This window comes from Protopterus annectens, chromosome 3.part0 (assembly GCF_019279795.1).
Source record: "Protopterus annectens isolate FY-2018-M chromosome 3.part0, PAN1.0, whole genome shotgun sequence".
Lineage (NCBI taxonomy): Eukaryota > Metazoa > Chordata > Ceratodontiformes > Protopteridae > Protopterus > Protopterus annectens.
This window is the reverse complement of record NC_056731.1, coordinates 658121198-658135714: the sequence shown is the minus strand read 5'-3', so window position 1 is coordinate 658135714 and position 14517 is coordinate 658121198. Positions and strand designations below refer to the sequence as shown.

At 38.0% G+C, this 14517-nt stretch overlaps 1 long non-coding RNA gene across 2 annotated transcripts in view; it reads left to right on the top strand.

The window, feature by feature from the left end:
- LOC122796515 overlaps positions 1-14517 on the top strand; it is a 931728-nt gene that overhangs the window by 35253 nt on the left and 881958 nt on the right. The gene's annotated exons all lie outside the window — the stretch shown is intronic.

Here is a 14517-nt window from a genome sequence, read left to right as displayed (position 1 = left end):
AATGAGAGCACATTTTAAATCAGAGTGACAAGTCTGAAATACATGTCATATTCTAAAGACAGATAGTTTGAAACCTAACTTAGGAAAAACAACAATAATTGTATAAATGTTGAGGCCAGAAAGCTAATGGAATTTTTTATGGATGGTGCAGTATCTTTCAGTATTCATTGCTAATATATATGAGACAGCTATGCCACAAAGTAAGCTATTAGCAGGACATATTCTTGGTATGGAGATATGCAAAAAAGTTTCAAAATGCTCATAAAATAGTCATGGATGCCCCATTATTAAAGTACAATGAAGTAAAAGTTATGTTGCTAGCTGGTACTATTCAATGGTATAGGTACTGTAATCCTACAAAAGAATATACTAGCAGAGGTGCATAACAGAGGTATGCTCAAACAATAAAGGATCTGTTGGCAGTAGTGTTTGGATGTGAGAGGTTAGGTAACATCATCTATGATAAAAAAGTTCAGGTGGGAAACGACTATAAATCCTTTCTAAACATATTCAAAAATTTCTTGAACAAGGAACCTCCTTAAATGCAGAGAAGACGACTTAATCTACAAAGGTATGATGTGAATGTCAAATACAAGCCACACAAGAAACGGCATATAGCAGATATGCTGAGTAGAGCATATTTATCAGGGAAGTATGAAGAGTTCCTGGAAGAAAAATAAATGAAGTTGTGTAATACTGAAGTTAATAGTGACAGAGTGAAAGAAGCAGAGTAAATGAATTTCAGGATTGTACATACACAGTCTTAGAAATACAACTACTGAAAGATGTTGTACTGAATGGTTGGCCTGAGCAAAAGTCATTAGTAAGGGAAAATACTTAACCTTGTTTTTCTTTCAAGGAAGAAATAGGTTGTGCCCAGGTCCTCATCTTCAAAGCTGATAAAAATAATAGCTCCAAATTTCTTAAGAAAACTATTAGGTTAGGTGTCATTTAAAATACAGTATTCTCTTCGTGTAAGTCTAAAAAAGCAGCCATATTAGAGCAGGCTTTACAGTTTACATGAAGTTTCAATAAATCAGTGAAAATAACCTTCAGTCGAGAGTACTGATAAGAACAAGAATGTGTTGTACATTTGAGTACAGATACGTCTTGTTTGTACACCACAAGGCTTGGGAAACCAAGGCTAAGGAGGCATGTAGAACAGGGTTTTGGTATTATTAAGAAATACTTTAGATACAGTTAGTGAAGTCAGTAAGTTGGTTCATATTGGCATACAGAAAAAAGTAAATATCCAGCTTTTCAGAAAGTAAGTTAGCGTTTGGACTGATATGCAAAAGGTCTTTTGCAGTACAGACATGTGAGCCTGAGTGTAGAAATCAGGTCAAATATTCATACTATTCAGGAGGAAAACATTCTTTCATTTGATATTATTCAGGAGAATCAAAATATATCTATAGAAACTTTGGATATATTTATCAGCACTGTTATTGTTAATCAGCACTCTAGAATTTCTACAGATTGTAATTGAAGGCAGTACTTGGATATTGTTATCATCTAATAATAAAGCCTTATTAACCAAACTACAGTGTTTGCAGAATTCATTCTCAAAGGTACAAAAAGACTTGGCCTAAAAAGGAGAGACTGGCACCTGTTCAGCACAAGTTTGGGTAATTAACAGACAAGACTTTCATTCCAGTCTCATTCCAGTTGTTTCCAGTTAAATGCAGTATACTACAGTCTTGTCAATTCTTTCAAAAACAGATGCATAAAATACTACAGCAGTCATGCTGAGAAATAGAAAAGTGCAAGAGATATACTGTTTTATACGGGTATTTCAGTCCAGGTAGAACAAGTACTGCAAATGTGTCATCTGCAATGGATTCCAAGACACAATAAAAAGGAAGAACTCCTAATATGTCCACTTCCTGGTTATCTATGGAGACAACTGGATACAGACTTGTTCCATTTCAGAGAAGTTATATATCTCATATGTGTGGATTTTTATTCTGACTTCCCAGAAATAATAAAACTAACAGGTGCATCAAGTTCAAGCATTACCATACCTGATGTTGTGATACTAGTCCAAAGTGCACAAGTCAGGAATTGAAGAAATCTGTGTATGAATGAGAATTCAGTCTTGTAATATATAGTCCATCCAATCTACATCTAGTGAGCACTACAATGAGTGGAGAATCTCACAAAAATGTCTGGAACAGAAACTACAAAAACTATGATCTCACAGCTGTTGAATATAAGAATAATGTGCTTCATGTCCACTTTCTATCATCTCTGTGGACTTTTTGTCTTGGATGAGAGTCAGCTTTGCTCTTCTTATTGGAATTTTTTGAGGTGCTTCTTTATCTCTTCATGTAATGTTGCTTGCCTTGTCTATTTTTTCTCTTTGCGGTTACCTTCTATTAGTCACTGCATCTGTCTTTGAATGCCATCTAAAATTTTATAAACCTTCCCTTTTGCTTTTATTATTTTACATTATTATTTTTTCTGTCTACACTTCTTATAATGTATCAAACCATATTACCTCCTTTTCCAAATATACTTTTGCCTTGCTGTGAATAGAACTGAATAACTGGTTTCTGCCCCCTGCCCCAGCTTTTTTGCACGAATAAAACATTGGCTCCATTCTAAGAACCCTACCAAAAGTAATTTTTAGCACAGACACAGAGTCTAGCATACTGCAGCATATGCTTTAGAAACTCCTTTCTGCTTGCTTCCCTTAACACTTGTTTTTTCTTCTTGCGTGAGCTAAAGTGGTTCAGAACCAATCTTAGCCAATCAGAGGCTTAATCTGGCTTCTGTGACAAGTACCCTATGAGTTTTTTCTACACCAAGGAAATGGTTTTATTTTTCAGATGAATCCAGTGGACGTTTCTCTAAATCCAGCAACATTTCCAGCTTTTTCTCCTTACATATTTTTGAATAGATGGATGTTGCACCTTCTGTTTCTATTTTCTGCATCTTCTGTCCCTCCTACTATCATTGCCAATACTAAACCAATGTATTGTCAGCTACACAGATTTGTATTATGGTCAGACAGCTCTTTTGCTAATGCTTGTTACCGCATCTTAAGATGTTAAATTGCAGTCCACACTCTGAAGAGTACAGAATGAAACCTGCCATGGGATTCTGAAGTCTTACACCAAGCTGCTCTAAGTATTTGGTGTAATTAAAGGGGCAATGCAATGTTTTGGGAATAATTAAAGGGACAATGTAACAGACAAAGTTCATATGTAATATGCATATGTATTGTAACACTGACTGTACAGACTTATGGGTAGTGCACTAATATGGTATATGTCAACTTTAAAAGAAGAACAACCACATTCAGGAGCCAGGAAACTGCAGATTTATTGTCTTCTGGTACCTCAGCTAAAAAAAGCCTTCACAGGAATAATTCATGACAATCAGCAGCATCTTTTCATATTGACTTCAATTAAATAATCAATTAAGAAGTGTATAAGATTTAAAGAAACATCAACATTTACCATCAAGACATATTATAAAGTGAAATTCATCTACAAATTTAAACCTCTAGGTGCAAGAGTGCCAAAGTTTAATATAAACCTACTTTCCAAGTTAAGTAACCTCTGAGAAAAGTTACCATAACACTTAACATCTGGCTTAGCTAATACACAGACAAAAAGTAAATCCAACATACCATTATGAACTGTGTTAAAGTGCTCAGAAATGGGACTATCCAACCTGCAATTCCTCACATCGCCAATATGCTCCATAATCATCATTCTCTTTCGGCTTTTCCCGTTAGGGGTCGCCACAGCGGATCATCTCTTTCCATTTCTTCCTATCCTCTGCATCTTGCTCTGTCACACCAACCGCCTGCATGTCCTCTCTCACCACGTCCATAAACCTTATCTTAGGCCTTCCTCTATTCCTCTTACCTGGCAGCTCCATCCTTAGCATCTTTTTCCCAATATATCCATCATCCCTCCTCAGCACATGTCCAAACCAACGCATCTGCCTCTTGCTTTGTCTCCAAACTGTCCAACATGAGCTGACCCTCTAATATACCGATTCCTAATCCTATCCATCCTAGTCACACCGATTGCAAATCTTAACATCTTTAACTCTGCCACATCCAGCTCCGACTCCTGCCTTTTGTCAATGCCACTGTCTCCAACCCATATAACATAGTTGGTCTCACTACACTCTTGTAGACCTTCCTTTCACTCTTACCATACCCGCCTGTCACAAATCACTCCTGACACTCTTCTCCACCCATTCCACCCTGCCTGTACTCTCTTCTTCACCTCTCTTCCACATTCACCATTACTCTGAACTGTTGATCCCAAGTACTTAAACTCGCCCACCTTACCAACTCTACTCCCTGCATCCTCACTCATTCCTCTACCCTCCCTCTCATTTACACACATATATTCTGTCTTAGCCCTGCTGACCTCACTCCCTCTGCTCTCTAGAGCATATCTCCACCTCTCCAGAGTCTCCTCAACCTGATTCTTACTCTCACTACAGATCACAATGTCATCTGCAAACATCATAGTCCACGGGCCTCCTGTCTGATCTCATCTGTCAACCTGTCCATCACCACTGCAAATAAGAAAGGACTCAGAGCTGATCCTTGATGTAATCCCACCTCCACCTTAAACGGATCTGTCACTCCCACTGCAGTCCTCACCACTGTCACACTACCCTCAGACATATCCTGTACCACTCTTACGTACTTTTCTGCCACACCCCACTTCCTCATACAATACCACAACTCTTCTCTAGGCACCCTGTCATGTGCTCTCTCCAAGTCTACAAAGACACAATGCAACTCCTTCTGACCTTCTGTATTTCTCCATCAACACTCTCAGAGCAAACATTGCATCTGTAGTGCTCTTTCCTGGCATGAAACCATACTGCTGATCACTAATCATCACCTCCTTCTTAACCTTGCTTCCACTACTCTTTCCCATAACTTCAAGCTGTGACTAATCAGTTTTATCCCTCTGTAGTTACTGCAGCCTGCACATCACCCTTATTCTTAAAGATAGGTACCAAAACACTTTTCTCCACCCTCAGGCATCCTCTGACTTTCCAAAATTTCATTAAACAATCTAGTTAGAAATTCCACTGCCATTTCTCCTAAGCACCGCCATGCTTCCATTGGGTTTTTTTTGTCCATTCTGGGCCCCCCCCCCCCCAACAGCCCCCCTTTCCAAAATTCTTCATCCCTTTCCTTCATTTTTTGCTTTTGGGGGCCTTTTTTTAACTTCCTCCTTTTTTTCTTTAAAAAAAACTTTTTTTCACTTTTTTTTTCCCGATTCACCTATTTTTAGCACAGACACAGAGTCTAGCATACTGCAGCATATGCTTTTAGAAACTCCTTTCTGCTTGCTTCCCTTAACACTTGTTTTTTTCTTCTTGCATGAGCTAAAGTGGTTCAGAACCAATCTTAGCCAATCAGAGGCTTCATCTGGCTTCTGTGACAAGTACCCTATGAGTTTTTTCTACACCAAGGAAATGGTTTTATTTTTCAGATGAATCCAGTGGACATTTCTCTAAATCCAGCAACATTTCCAGCTTTCTCTCCTTACATATTTTTGAATAGATGGATGTTGCACCTTCTGTTTCTATTTTCTGCATCTTCTGTCCCTCCTACTATCATTGCCAATACTAAACCAATGTATTGTCAGCTACACAGAATTGTATTATGGTCAGACAGCTCTTTTGCTAATGCTTGTTACTGCATCTTAAGATGTTAAATTGCAGTCCACACTCTGAAGAGTACAGAATGAAACCTGCCATGGGATTCTGAAGTCTTACACCAAGCTGCTCTAAGTATTTGGTGTAATTAAAGGGGCAATGCAATGTTTTTGGAATAATTAAAGGGACAATGTAACAGACAAAGTTCATATGTAATATGCATATGTATTGTAACACTGACTGTACAGACTTATGGGTAGTGCACTAATATGGTATATGTCAACTTTAAAAGAAGAACAACCACATTCAGGAGCCAGGAAACTGCAGATTTATTGTCTTCTGGTACCTCGGCTAAAAAAAGCCTTCACAGGAATAATTCATGACAATCAGCAGCATCTTTTTATATTGACTTCAATTAAATAATCAATTAACAAGTGTATAAGATTTAAAGAAACATCAACATTTACCATCAAGACATATTATAAAGTGAGATTCATCTCCAAATTTAAACCTCTAGGTGCCAAAGTTTAATATAAACCTACTTTCCAAGTTAAGTAACCTCTGAGAAAAGTTACCATAACGCTTAACATCTGGCTTAGCTAATACACAGAAAAAAAGTGAATCCAGCACACCATTATGAACTGTGTTAAAGTGCTCAGATATGGGACTATCCAACCTGCAATTCCTCACATCGCCAATATGCTCCATAATACGTATTTTAATTTGACGTTTCGTTTGGCCAATATAACATTTGGTGGTGCACATCCACAACCCACAGTATAAACAACCCCACAGGATTTACAATTAAATCTATCACTTGCAGTGTATTTAACACCATTAATAAATTCACCTGATAGATTTTTCACCCTAAAACAGACCTTACACTTCCCACACTTAAACATACCAGTGTTTTCACTCATAACTTTGGTATTATAGTTAAGGCTCAAAAGCTCTTTCAAATTTGGGTATCTTCCATATGAAAAAGTAACTTTATTAGGAAATAAATGCCCTTTTTCATTACTACAACAGACTATGGGCCACAAAAATTGCAGAACATTCTTCAACGTGTTAGAAAATGGAGAGTATTTTGTTACAAAAAATATTTTCTCATCCGTATTGTTATACCTATTCTCCATATGTCTTTTAGAAAATTGTACAACATTACTCCTGACAAAAACATCTTTATTCCACACTCTAGTTGCACTTTTTTTAATCAGGTTTTCAGAATACCCCCTAGCCAAGAGCCTACTCTTTATATCATAAAATTCCTCTAGCAGAAAACAACTTTCAGAGGTGTGCTCAAAGGTATGTTTAAACTCACCATATGGTAGAGCCTCAATTAAGTGGGTCGGATGTGCACTACTGGCATGTAAAAAATTATTGGTTGCTGTTTCTTTCTTAAAAGGTCTAAACTGAACTTTATTCTGGATGTCCACATATAGTTGCATATCAAGAAACTGTATAACATTCAAATTCACTTTAAAAGTAAATTCCAAACCAAACTTATTACAATTTAAAGTGTCAATAAACTTCCCAAATTCCAAAATATTACCTCTACAAATGAAAATCAAATCATCAATGCACCTGCGATATAAAATAACAGACTTATGAAAAAATTCAAGAGTGTACATAAAACTAGTTTCAAAATAGGACATAAACAGAATAGCATATGTAGGGGCAAAATTTGCGCCCATTGTCTGTGCCTTCTGCCTGTAAAAAAATCTTTTGTTCACATAAAAAATAATTGTGAGTGAGAGCAAATTCCAGTAACAATATAATAAAGGATGTCCGTGGTCCTTCTCCTAAAATTTTACTAATTGCTTCTAAACCAAAAGATGTCTTAATGCTGGTATATAAAGCCTTTTGCTGTTTAGTGGTTTTTTTCTGCTATATGTCAACTTTAGTTACATTATGGTTATATGGACAAACACAGATGCACACATATGTAAATATATGATATATACATTTTATATAAACATATATAGACAGAAAGATAAAGAAGATAGTCAACCACCCTTCATAAGGGATGCCAGTAACAACCTGCTCACCAGTCCACAGGACATCAAAGGCAGATGAAAAGAATATTTCAAGCAGCTTCTGAATGAAGAAACAGCCTACGATGAAAGAAGAAGAGGAGCCCACCCTAGAAGAAGTAAGAATAGCACTAAAGAAGATGAAGTCAGGGAAAGCAGCAGACTCAGATGAGGTCACCGAAGATGTGATAAAGATGCTAGTGAGACAGGTGAGAAATGGCTCCTGAGGGTACTAATAGCAGTGTGGAGAGAAAAGCGTATCTCAGATGACAGGATAATAAGCATACTCATGTCAGTGTCCATGAACAAAGGGGACATCCACAACTGTGGGCAGTACAGAAGCATCAAACACCTTTCACATTGCATGAAAGTTCTGGAGAGAGTGATTGATAAATGGATATGCAGAGCAATAGAATGTAAGATGGGAGATGAGCAGTTTGGATTCAGATCAGGATGCAGCGCAGTTGACCCGATGTTTGCAGTGAGACAGATACTTGAGAAGAAGCTAGAGATGAGGAGAGAGTCCAAATGGGCATTCCTAGACTTGAAGAAAGCATATGACAAGGTCCCAAGGAAGCTGATCTGGGTAGTACTGTGATGGTTTGAAGTCCCAGAAATATTGGTAGAATTAGTGCAGGCTATGTACAAAGACACAATGACTCAAGAACAGTGTTTAGCCTCACAGAGTGATTTCCAGTGGGAGTGGGTGTACACCAGGGCTCAGCTCTGAGCCCACTGCTGTTCATATTGGTAATGGACTACATTAGCAAACTGGTTGAAGGGGCAGATCGACAAAGTTGCTGTATGCAGACGATGTGCCATTACAGGCAGACTCTGAGCTAGAACTTCAGCATAGGATAGGAGAATGGAATGAAAAACTGAAGGCACATGAGATGAAACTAAGCACATATAAGATGGTGGTAATGGCAGCAAATTGGAGAAGTCAGAAAAAGCTGAGAATAGAGATAGAAGGGAAGATTGTGGAACAGGTAAAAAGTTTCAAGTATCTGGGAGGGGTGGTTGAGAAGAAGGGAAGTCTGAATGAAGAGGTCAAAGCTAGAATCAGGTGGACTGCAGCCAAATGGCATAGAGTGTCAGGTGTAGTCTATGATAGAAGAATGTCAAAGAAGCTGAAAAGTAAGATGTACAAGACAGTGGTACTACCAGTACTACTGTATGGTACAGAAACATGGGCAGTAAAGGCAGAACAATTGAAGAAGCTTGAGCTGATGGAAATTAAGTGCCTGAGAAGAGTGATAGGATGCACTCTGTGGGACAGATGAAGAAATGAGGACATAAGTGCAGAAGCCAAAGTAGCTCCAGTTGCAGAAAAGATCAAAGAGAACAGATCACGGTGGTTTGGACACTTGCAGAAAAGCAGAAGACAATCTAATTAGGAAGATTTGAGATAGACAAGAAGAAGGTAAGAGGAAGTGAGGATATCCAGCAAAAAGGTGGATGGATTGTGTGAAAGAAGATCTGCGACAGTCAGGAAGGAATGTGGCACTGAATCGAGAGAGTTGGCAACAGTTAACACGATACCCCAACCTCATGTAGGAAAAATGTGAAAAAGGGGGCTGATGATGATATTTTGTGTGTGTGTGTGTGTGTGTGTGTGTGTGTGTGTGTGTGTGTGTGTAGATATATATATATATATATATATATATATATATATATATATATATATATAGTTATGTATGTATGGATAGAAAGACTATTCTTGTACAATTAAAATCCTCAATGTATGCAACCAAAAAAAAAAAAAATTGTTCTTTTACGGGGGAAGCTCCCCTGAACCACCCTGTGCCCCCTGATATCCCTTGCTAATTATACATAAATACCCTATATATGTACATATATATATTTGCATACATATATATATATATATATATATATATATATATAGAGAGAGAGAGGGAGAGACAATGACTATGTGTATACAGAGAGAAAGAAAATCTGCTCCAGATGAACTTACAGTGATTTCTATTTCTATGTAACCCCCTGAGATATGCAACTACTTATCCTTGAGGTAGGTATGTAGCATGCTGTCGTGGGCAACTGTGGATAGCAAAACAGCTTTTGATGCTAAGAATGCAAACCACTTATGGACAACATCCATGTGTGGACAATTTGCATCAGTGTTCACTGAAGGTTTCACAACAATGATCACAGTGAAAGTATTGCCATCAGTATAGAATGGTTTTCAAGGGAAGTCTCACAAATGTAAACACTGTCATAACATACAGACAGTAGCTTTCATATGTGAAGTACATGTAAGTATATATAAGCATACCTGAAGTTGAACACAGACCTAAAAAGTGATACAGCACAAGTGATGTTTAATAAAATAAGTGGACATACCTTGGCATCAGGCAGCACATTATTTCTTCATGTGGAGATAATCCCATATATGTGACAATCTCATAATGCCATAGACTTGTACATCATAGGTTCATAGATTAGTACTAGGCTAAGTGCCCTTGCGAGCCATTGTAAGCCTAGCCAATTAGTCCTTGTGAGACTCAAACCCTGCACCTTGTGTTTGCAAGGCAAACACCTAAACCATTAGGCCATCTTCCCAACCTTGGCATCAGGCAGCACATTATTTCTTCATATTGGCTATTCCATATTATTCTTCAGCACCATATATCATTAATGGATCTTGATTAACATGCAGTGTTTCAGAACTTTAGGGATTCATAGCACATAGCATCAATGTCTGCCAACCCTTGTTTTGTCCAAAAGTATCTATCAAAATCCAAAAGTCTTGCAGAGACGTCAGCTGGCTTGGTGTAGAAGGATAATGTCTTTACATTGACCCAGGTAGGCAGATTTCAATTAGTGTCACTATATTGCATAAGAGCTGATGGGGGAAGTGAGTAATGATAAAGCTTTGCCTGCTCATCCCTCTTCAGAGGAGGCATGGGGATGACAGGCTGGTGTGAGGCAGGTAATTCCTGAAGCCTCAGTGAAGCCCATAGAATGTACATAGGCCAGCATAGGTGAATATGTAGTCAAATCTTTATGAAGAATGTGGACTCACCTAAAAAGATGCTCATGCCTAACGCCTCACAATGCTGTTCTGAATGATGTCAACATAGAGGGGATTGGGCCTCTCAATACTGTGTCACACCATCCTCTGTGAGTACCAATGCTGGCACCCAGTCTCTCTCTACTGCTATATCCTGTCTTCACCAGACCATACCAGCTAATGAACCTGGCATCAAGGGATTTAAATACTTGGGTAGTATCACAAAAAGGTGGGATCAGGAAAGCCACAGGTTCTCAGAAGCCATCATATCCTGGGAAACTACCACAGATTCATGTGAATCATAATAATAATACCCATTTGTTAACCAGGTAGGCACACCAGACATATAGCCCCTTTTCAGGGGTAACCTGGGAACAATGTCTGGTTAAGTGATTTGCTCAAGGCCACACAGCAGGCAAATTAGGGGTGGTAGAATCAACCTAGTTACTACAGGAACTATAGCTTGCCACCTTAACCCCTGTACCAACTGACAGAATTGTTGGAAGTTCAAACTAAATGAGTCTTGTGACTATTAAACCTTTCAGTTCCCACTAAAGATTTTACCACCTTCCTTGAGGAGGGCTATGCCAGTAATGCCTGGGGTGAATTTATGAATACCCATCCAATTATCCCAATCTTGTCTGAACGTAGATAGCATATCACACTGTTTTATCTGCAGGGGGAGTCTATTCCAGAGCTCGGAAAGACTGAGTAAAGAATCTGTTTTTCCATCTTGTTTTATTAATGTGCTGTAGCTGTTTTTTGTTCTGATATGTGTAGAACATTTTGATTTTTGAGTTACAAGAGATTCTTTATTACTCAGAAGGCAAGGCATAGAGCTCCTCTGAGGAGCTTATAAGACACAGAAAAGAGGGAAAGTGCTTTTGGTCTTTTCTGGTAGCCTACAGACTTTAAGAAAATCATCTTCTTTGTTAGGAATCTCTAAATTCTTTCCAACTGTTTGATATGTTTGGTAAGGTACATCCAAAAGAAGTCACTGCACTGTACAGTTGATCTGATCAGTGCTGAATACAAGGATGCAATAACCTCTTTTGATCTGGATGATATTCCTTTGGTGATCAGCTGTGCCAGGCAGAAGAATTTACTGGCAACTGTTGCTTCATGGTGATCATTTTACATTTTGATGTTGCCGATATTATATGCTGGAGGGATGGTTTATCTACCAAATTTGACAATGTTGCATTTTTTAGCATTTAATTCTAACCCATTTTCAAAATACTGGACATTTATAAGTGCATGTTCCTGCTGGAGGTCTTCTGGGTCAGAGAGGGCTTTGACATTAACTACCAGTTTGTAGAACTGCACAAACTTGGTTAGCCATAGGTCTCATTTTTCAGACTTTGGCTCAGAGAAGTGAATAAAAAACAAAAGCAGTCCCAGAGCTGATACCTGTTGGACACCTGTAGTCATCTTCCTGTTTGTGATGTTACCCCTGCAACCTGCACCTTGTGGGTTTTATATTTGAGACAGTTCAGTATCCATCTTACCGCACAGTGATCTGTTTGTAATGCATTTGTGAATTAATTATGCTAGCATGAGGATGGTGACAAATGCTTTTGCCAAATTAAGGTAAGCTATGCATCCCGTGTGACCACTGTCTACAACCCCTTTTCATTAGGCAGGATTTACATTTGACAAAACCAAGTTGCAACAGATCCATCCTGATATTTTTTATATAGATGTTAATCAAGTCTGTTATAATGTATCCAATGACCTTACAAATGAGACTTGTTAGGCTAATGGGCCTATACTTTCCAGGGTCAGTAGCAGGGCCACCTTAATGGTGTGGCATCACCAGGGATGTAAACCATATTTCCAGGACTAAGCCTGTAGAGTATTTAGAGTGTCCACTAGATCATGTAAGGTACTATTTATGAAATAGTCAAGTATATTATCTGGTCCATGGAGGCAGTGCTCTTACTCTAACATAGCACTTTTAGCACACCTTCTTTTGTTTTTATTGGGGATTGAGATCTACAGGGATAATAGAGCTTTAGATAGTCATCTCAGGAGAGAAACTTGCACTATTTATTTTGTTTACACCTTTCTAACTGGGTTACTCGCACTGCACCAATAGCTTTTTTCAGGAAAGACCTAAGGTTTACTAGGGGAAAACTAAAGAAGGATCTGTAATATCCCTTGGCTTCAGATAACAGCCTGAGTTCATGGACTGCCTTAGTAGATCTATCAATTTAATCCATAGAGATTTTACTTATTCTATCCATTACCTTCTGAGCATTTCCTGTGTTGGTGATATAGGTACCCCAGTCAATATATAGGTAGCTAAAGTCTCCTAAAATTATGGTATTTTCATTTATGTGGAAATCTTCCATGATGTTTACAAACCTGGCATAGACTTCTGAGGCCATGGAAAGGGTCCTGTAAAAGGCAATAAACTGATTTAATTTGTGGGTCTCTGAGAATCTCTCTAAATGTGAAATGGTCTCTGAAAATATTTATACACCACCACAGTTGCCATTAAGTTTTAAGCCATGGTAGATGCTTAACCCAGATATGGAAGGAGTGCTTTCCTGCATTTTAACCAGGCTTCAGTGATGCACATATATAGATGCCTTCTAAATGCATGAATACCAAATGGTTGAGTAGATTACATGACTACTGAGTATGAGTACATTGAATACATTAAAATGTTAATTAACTGAACTTTGCCTAAAAAAGGCACTTTGGGGGCAACAAAGGCTTTAGTCAGTATGCAGAGGCCTTTGAACTAGAGGTGCAAACCATCCCTTGCAAAGCAAGAAGGATCGTCAAGCATTTCATTCCATGCTGACACATGCAGAATCCCCTTTGAATGACTGCAATTTTATAGCTAATTGTTGAAATTAACCATCTTTTATTTGTACATAGGCTTCACTCATGGAGAAGGGAGGATTACACTCAGTATCAGGGTCTTACCTGCATTAATGACAATCACAGAGAGCTTAAACAATTCTCTCTGCTTTTACCTCAGGGTCTATCATCCCAAGTCATTCGCCATGACATACATAACTACCACGTCATAGTTATAGTTATATTATACAAGTTTTCCGGGAAGATGTTTGTGATCTTAGCACCTAAAAGTCAACTGACTGTCACCCTGTATCAAACTAAGCGAACGAAAAAGCAAACCCAAGAGATACAACAAGGAAGCGACTGGAAGACGAAAACTGAAAAATACAACAGTGTGTAAAAGTTAAGCACACAATTTTATTCGAATCGCTTTTCGTCCAACTAATAGCCAAACTTCTTCAGGCAACATCATAAACTACTACATCCAGCTCCATTTATACTTCATTTGAATCATGTGTTATACAAATTAATTGATGGAGAAACCAATTTAAAGGAACACATTCCTCAAAAATGAAGTAAAATACATTCCTCTCATTTAAACACATCTTATAAATACATATAAACACATATCAAAAATAAAAAATATATACCATAAATACCTATTTAAACCATACATGGCCCTAAGGCTTTCCTTGTCTGTGCATAAAAACACATTCACTGTAAAAGACTTCTTAATTTTAATATACAAGACAAGGAAACTTTGTCATTCAAATCAGGAGCCCTATAAGATTGTAACTTTAACTGCCAAATCAACTCTTGTCTTTCCAACAGGAGTTGAAATGGGGCCCCCTTTAACATCAGGCGTGATTTGATCTAATACTCTAAAAACAAAAGAGTGTGTAGGGTATTGGTCACAATGCTTGGCTAAGGCATTTTCCAACTTACTTTTTCTTATACTGTGCAGATGCTCGTAGATCCTGTCTTTAAGTTTCCTGT